The sequence below is a fragment of the Amaranthus tricolor genome, chromosome 9 (genome assembly GCF_026212465.1).
Source record: "Amaranthus tricolor cultivar Red isolate AtriRed21 chromosome 9, ASM2621246v1, whole genome shotgun sequence".
Classification (NCBI taxonomy): domain Eukaryota; kingdom Viridiplantae; phylum Streptophyta; class Magnoliopsida; order Caryophyllales; family Amaranthaceae; genus Amaranthus; species Amaranthus tricolor.
The window spans coordinates 11836675-11844101 of record NC_080055.1 but is presented as its reverse complement, the minus strand read 5'-3'; the positions used below and the strand labels follow the sequence as shown (position 1 = coordinate 11844101).

The following is a 7427-nucleotide window of genomic DNA, read 5'->3' as shown; positions in this document are numbered from 1 at the left end:
ATTTACTCATTTCATAAATCGTTTATTATACTCTTACAGCATGTCTTATATAAGACTGTCTTACGACGAGACGACTTTAATAGAATTTAATGGGTCAAAGCTAAAAATGAACCTATGCTTATCTCATTTAACCGACACACCTCTTCCCCATTTCTTTCTTCATCCTCATCATCTTTTACCTTCAAACTCTCAATCCCTCTTTTCCCTCTTCTCTTACGTCCCACTCCCCTCACCCACAGCGGCGGCACAACCAAGCCCAGCCACGAGTTCCACCACCAACAGCAACCACTTGTCCTCCTCCCTTTATTGTTGGTAACCATTTTTCCCTCTTTTGTTGTTTTGTTTTCAAATTTAAATGTTAGGGTTTTGTTAATTCATTTGGGGATTTTGTGACTCAATTTGAAGTTTAAGATTGCAAGGTCCTTCAATGGTGATTGAGGTAATCCCCAAACTATTCTATTTAAGTATTAATTGAATGTTTTAAAGTAGTTTGGTATTTGTGGATTCAATTTGGGTCGTGGATTTAATTTGGGTATTAACTTGATTTTAAGATGAGTATATGGATTCAATTAATAATTGGGTTCTTGCTAGTGTTGATTAGTATTGGTTATTTGGGTTATTTGATTTCTAGTATAAAACTTGGTATTGTGGATTTTGAAATTTCAGTTTCGAAACTGAACTTTCTGTTTTGGCTATTTTGGGGATGGTTCTGATTGTTTTTGGGTTCTTATATCTTCTTGAGATTTGTAGAGCTTTGAGTCGCAGTCGTGTGGACACTTGAATCACCCCGAGATGAGTTCGTATGAGGAAGTTATGTCTAAAATACTAGTAGACTGTCATAAAGATCGACAATGAGGTTCCGTTTTGTTCTGTCCGAATTTGTGTTGCTGTTTTTGAAATAGTTAGAGTCGTTTTGGGGTTTTGGTGTCTTCATGAGATTTGTAGAGCTTCGAGTCGCGATCACGTGGGCACTTGAATCGCTCCAAAATGAGTTTATATGAGAGAGTTATGTTCAAAATAGTGAAATACTAGCAGACTGTCTTGAAAATCCATAATGAACCTTCTGTTTTGGCTATTTTGGGATCGTTTTAATTGTTTCTGGGTTTTAGTGTCTTAATAAGAATAGTAGATCTCTGAGTAATGGTCGCATAGCCACTTAAATCGTCTCATTTGGTTTCCGTATGAGTGAGTTATGCTTGTTTTAGTAAGAGGTGTCCTAAAACCATTACGGGATTCCTAATTTGGGATCTAGAGATACGAAAATTAATTGGATAATTAAATATTTTTGGATGAAGTATTAGATTCTGTTGAGACTTGTTGATTGTAGGAAGAACAATGACCTTTGTGTTTAATCAAATACATTCTAATAGATTAAGGGTCTTGGTGTAACCTTAAATCCTTGTGAATCTTGATATGTAAGTATGAGATGGATGGACATTGAATTTCGAAATTGGTGGAACATGGTTGTTTATAAGAAAGTATTGGGTAATTGATATTCTTGAATCGACTGTAAGATTTTAAAGGTTAGAATGCTAGCATAACTCTTGGTTAAGCTGCGGTCTTAGGAGGAGATGTAATAAGTTACATGTTAGTATAGTAGTATCGAACGCTCTCTAGTGATGTTGTGATCTTGTTATGCTCCAGGAGACGATATCATCGAAGAACCCTTCTAGTTGATAGCTGGATTCATTACCTTGAAGCGACATCGTCGGTGAGTAGTAGCAGTCCCTTAAAGGGTCTGGCCAGACTACTTTATGTGTAAAAATCGTTTTTATCCAAGTTCTTTTGAAATTAAAAATTTATTGAGACAAATGTTGTGATTGCTTATGTTGATATTATGATATGGTCAATGGATCGGGCTTGCGAGCTGGTCATTGACGGAGTTGAGGAACATTGTTTCCTGCTCCCTGTTTGAAGCGAATTGTCATTAAGATATTGACTAGCTTCACCCGAGAGTGACATAGCCTTAGAGCTATGGATGTTCCTCTCAACTAGACTCCCTGTGCGCACATAGATCTAGGGAACTGATATTGCTTTTAAACCATTGTTTTGAATTGCTATGTTTTATTGTTTTGGATTGTTACTTCTCATTCAGTTTAATCTGATTCCCTATTGTTTCCATCTTTTAGTTTGATCACAGATCGGACCCGGTCGGGAACGATGGGTTAACGGTGTTGAATAGCGTTCCAAGGATGTATATTGAGCTGAGCACGTAGTAATTTGTAGTTTTGTATTAGGTTTTTGGATAAATGTATATTTGTTTTGGCTGTGCCGGTTATATCGGACTTGTAGAGAATTGTATGATTATCTTGTGTATTAGTTAGATGTTGGCTTTGGGATTTAGCTGAGTTAGTCACATTGAAGAGCTTGTGACCCCTTTGCTTGAGAAACGAATCCAGTGATGACCCTGTTTACCCAGTCAACGGTAAGTCGGGTTGTTACACCTGAGACCTCTTGTCACGTTGGCTTCTGAAACCATGTTAAGGAACCAACTCAACCAAAAGCTTAAACTGATGGTTGAGGCCCGAAGATATGTTATATACTCTACACTAATGACTAAAACAAGAAAAAATGATGCCTAACTAGAGACACACTTCAATGCTGTTAAGTTGTTCAACGAGCCTTTTTCCTAGCCTCGAGAACCATCGTAAGCTTTCGCAAACTCTATGATCACACATACTGAAGGGCTAAGTTGCTATAATGTTCGTTTTTCAATGGAAATCAACAATCGAAGCTTATCGTATTCAGTATTCAATATTGATGCTCGTTATAGACAAACCGTAAAATCAAAGACTGTCTAAAAACTGTAGCAGTACTTATCTTAAGTACTTGACCAAATGCAGAAACCATGTGACGCAAAATAACTTAACAATCTCCCTCCATCACAAAGGTATGTTTCATCGCTTTGTTTATATGAGTTTTCATTTAATTAAATTGGAATGTATCTTTGGAACGTAGGAAGTATTGTGAATTTTAAATGTCAGATCATAGATTTTAAGTGTCTTACCCCTTTTTTAGAATTAAACATTTTAACTGCTTGACCAGATGCAGAAAATGACATCTTCAAATTTCCCGGTCCAATATTAACTATCTGTTTTTGTACTTTGTCCATGACCGATACACTGCTTCTTTCGACCCCTCCTAAGATAAATATGCAATGAAAAGAAGTGAGAGTTATAAAAAACAATGGAGTTTTTAAGACGAGAAGACTAAGGACTTGCCTTTGCTGGTTTTCTTAGAAACAAAATACGTATTCCAACCCAACGGTGGCACAGAAACTTCAAACAAGAGCCAGAACTTGGGAGCCTTATTTGATGATGTTCCCAAGTAAGCACTGATGTAGAAGTTCCTCAAGCTGATGGTTACATTATCCATATCAATATATTGAGCTTGCACCTCATTTCCTAACGAATCATGGACAATGAGATTTTCATCATCAACCTGATCAAAGCATACATTAGATTTCACCCAAAGCCGAGTTAATGAATCCAAATGTTTCGTTTGGGCAAGATCAGCAAATAGCAACACGAACAAAACTGACAAAACAAAGAGGTTGTTTATCAAATATAAGCATAATGATAAAAAGAATTGTACAACAAACAATAATTAAATAACAAACTGTTTAGATGAATAACAATTTCAAAGGAGCGGAGCAGACAAAAATAACAAAAGCGCTTGTGGTTCAATGGAACAGGTATGGTTTGTCCGCATCTTTCAGGAAAAAAAACCCCACTTGAACCTTGCCTTGTGCGGGATACTGGGAGTATCCTTTATCTTTACCTTTTATGAAGCAGACAAAAATAAAGCAGCAGAAGGAAAAGGGAGCTCACTGGGATTCTAATAACATCAGATCGATTCCATCCGAGCGGATTATATGCTACCACCACCTGAAGTAACCATAGATACATTTTTAATTTTCACTCAAAAAAGGCTTCTTAAAAGCACCAAAATTGAAGATAAATGATCAATTACCAAACTTTTCCCCTTTGGAATCTCTTGTTCAGTTGCTGGGCAGTAACTTATGTTGAGAAGTTGACACTGAGATAATTCGATAGCAACAATAAACTAAAAAGGCAGTGCTATAATTCGAAAATCCAAATGCCCGCTGTCAAAAAAGACAAAGGAATGATGAACTTTAGGCAAACTTTACCTGGCTTAGAGTAACCGAAGATGTGTCGCATGAACGTTTTGCGTTTTTATCGAGTAGGCAGGCTAGAGCTGAATTTGTGACAGCTTCTGCCTAAAAAACGTGACTTTATTTCAGAACTTATACCGTGAAATTAACGTAAGATAGTGAAGTTAAGCACAAATTCAGCAAACAATTTAGCACCTCAGAGGCTCCTACGGCTAGGCGCTTCATATAGTCATCTGTAGTGTGTTGCTTGGCAGTACCGGTAATGGCATCATGATGCTGTGCAATACCTAATGCATCCCCTAAACTGAATGTGTTTGGACCTGCAGTTCTCCTACCCGAAAGATATTCAAGTTGTCGTGCTGCCTATTGCAAACCGAAAACAAGTTGGTTAAAATAATAAACAGATAGGCACATTTCAAAGCAAAAAAAGTGTATCTACTTAATGCAGGCTATAAGTATGGAAGATGGAGATTGTTAAATGTACTACCAGATAATATCCGCTTAGTGAACGTATGTATCGCTTGAAAGCAGGTCGGCTAGTGAAGTATCCAGTCCAGTAAGCGTTTTCGCCATCGGCATAACTATAACCAGATGCAACAATGTGTATACGAAAATTAGGAAAATTACAAACTAAGCACTCTCCGTGTCTGTTTGAGTTTGCCCCATACCTCCAAGAAAGCTCTCACATTTTCTAGGGGTATGCGGCAAACTCATGGAAACAGAAGAGTATGTTTTTATGAGAAAGTGACTGGGAGAGGAGAGGATATAGGAGGTCGACTATCACTTACGGGAAATAGTCATGAGATTTGAGAGGCCAAGTCTCACTTGCCATATTTTTAGCTTTGGTATAGATAGAGGGCGTTGAATACAGAGCATTCACTCGACCATCCTACAATATCATAAAAGGGAAAAATAAACTATAATAAGTTCGTTAACATCTATATTTAACTCCAATTAACTCCAACAACCTTGTTAACATAATGTATCAATTTGTCTATTGGCTTGAACCAAGATTCGGCATATTGATACTGAAAGTCATCGCCCATTGTCCACATAATGTGGTTTGTCCTAGTCACATTTGCCTGTAAGGTAGCAAATGATTAGCTAGAATCTCATTGCTACATGATCGATTTAGAGGAACTAAATTTTTCAAGAAAACAAAATAACCGAAAAAGAAAATTTGAAAATTTCACCTGACTAATGGCAGCAAGAACAAAATCATTGACTCGTTCAGCAACATTATAGTCATATAAAAGGGGATTATCCTACAATTGTATCATAAAACAAATGAGCGAGGGAGTAAAACCGAAAACAGAAAGGATTTCATAATATCGATCTGAGGTAAAGATAAAACCTGGACAGGTATAGAACGCTCATCATTCACTTCAAAATGAAATGGATCGGGTGGACTATAATGAACTGGGAATGTATTTGCAAATATCTACAAGGTAAGTAAGGAAATCAAATTAAACAATGAGTCATATATATTTGTTTTCATTTACTGGTCATTCTCGAGCCAAGGGTCTCGCTGGCAGCGACCTCCTTATCTCTTTTGATAAGGGTATGGTCTACCGTCATCCAACCTTCCCCAAAACCTAATCATAGCTTCTATTAGCAGAATATACAGAGTACGATGAAATGATGATGATGATGACTACAAGATTATATATAGTGAACCTGAGAAGAGCTACCAAACGTCTTTGATCCACGCCATATAGTTTCAAGAGATTTATGGTCTTTGCGCACAGCTCTGTCCTGATAATCGATCCTTGCAAAATGCACTGAGTCGAAACCAAGCTACACAGAGTAATAATCGCTGTCTCATGCAATGATACATACAAACATCTCGATTATACAAAAATAGTTCATGATTGTTGGGCAAAAAACGGAGACTTTATTCATCGTAAAGCTACAGAATGTACCTCAGCGCCAAGGAGGTAAGCCTGCACTGCAGAATGTCCGAAAGGGTCAATCTGCCATCCAGCACGGGGTGTCTTATTGAACTGTTTCATTATAGCTCGATGACCCAAAGTAGTTTGATCAATCATGTCTATATAATGGCTTGCTGCTTCATCGTGCATAACCCATCCACCATTTCTACATCAATATGAGATATGCCCACATTACAGTGTGATTTATCACCAAAATCACAAAATATACAGAAAAATGATGCCGCCTACACGAATTCCATCTGTCCGGCATCTACCAATTTTCCCATTTCCTCTTGTATCTCCTTGTCTTGAGTCGCCCACCATCGCTGAAAGAAAGCCTGATACAAGCATGAAATTCTTGCATATTAACATATATAATTTACGTATAAAAACTACCCAAAGTTATACCAACAGCTATATTTCAGTCTATTACAGCATAGTGCAAGTTAGTACCAAACTTAGTCTGTGTGTGAATCATGTTGGGCTACTATAGGCAAACTCTTCTTATGCGTGCATTTTTTCACTCTGATACAATGTACAATATTTCATCACCTCAATGCCATTGAATATCTCCCACTTTGGGGTTTGGCGGTTACATGTACGCAACCTTATCCTTATTAGCGAAAATACTAACCATATGTTGCAGATTTGGAATAATAATCCAGTATTAAAACAATCAAAATACTAACCTGTTCAGCAAAAACAAATTTCCGATTAGCATCACGCCGCAATGCTTCAACAACCGAGTCCAACACATTCTCGACACAAGCACCCTACACAGTGAAAATCAATGTCTAAACAGACTGAGCTACTCTTGTGAGAAACCGTCTCTCGATGAAATGACCTCAAACAAGGAGCCCATAATATCATAATATGTATTAGATGGACTACATCTAATCTATGAATAAGGTGTGTCTCTCGATAAAACCGTCTCAAAAGAAAGACAAAAAGTGAAATCACACAAACCTGAATGGTAGTATTTGATCCAACATAATACTGATCAACTGTCTTCAACCACCCAACATCATCATGTGAATGTGGAACCAAATGAACATTCAATTTACCATCAACAACACCTGCACCAGTATTATATTTTATACAGCAGACTGACTCTACTGAACATAAAGTAATCAATAAGGATATAACATAGAAAATACTCATCATAAACAGATCACAAGCAAACTACACACAAGCAAGATTATGTCAATAATAAAGACCCTTTTTAAAGCTCATGATTTCATAAAGATCTAGCTATATAAAGACAATAATTATACACATACAAAGAAGGTTCTCACCCATAATTTAAAGTGGAATTAATTAGAGGTGTGCAATATGAGAGAATAAAAAACTATTAAAGATCT

At 37.0% G+C, this 7427-nt stretch overlaps 1 long non-coding RNA gene and 1 pseudogene across 1 annotated transcript; one reads left to right on the top strand and one right to left on the bottom strand.

The window, feature by feature from the left end:
• LOC130823743 (alpha-mannosidase-like) overlaps positions 1 to 7299 on the bottom strand; it is a 13482-nt pseudogene extending 6183 nt beyond the window's left edge.
• LOC130823744 (uncharacterized) lies at positions 128 to 2966 on the top strand. Its single transcript, XR_009046619.1, has 3 exons — positions 128 to 439; positions 1645 to 1711; positions 2130 to 2966. It is a non-coding gene; the product is annotated as an uncharacterized LOC130823744 (long non-coding RNA).
• Positions 7300 to 7427: the final 128 nt, after the last annotated feature.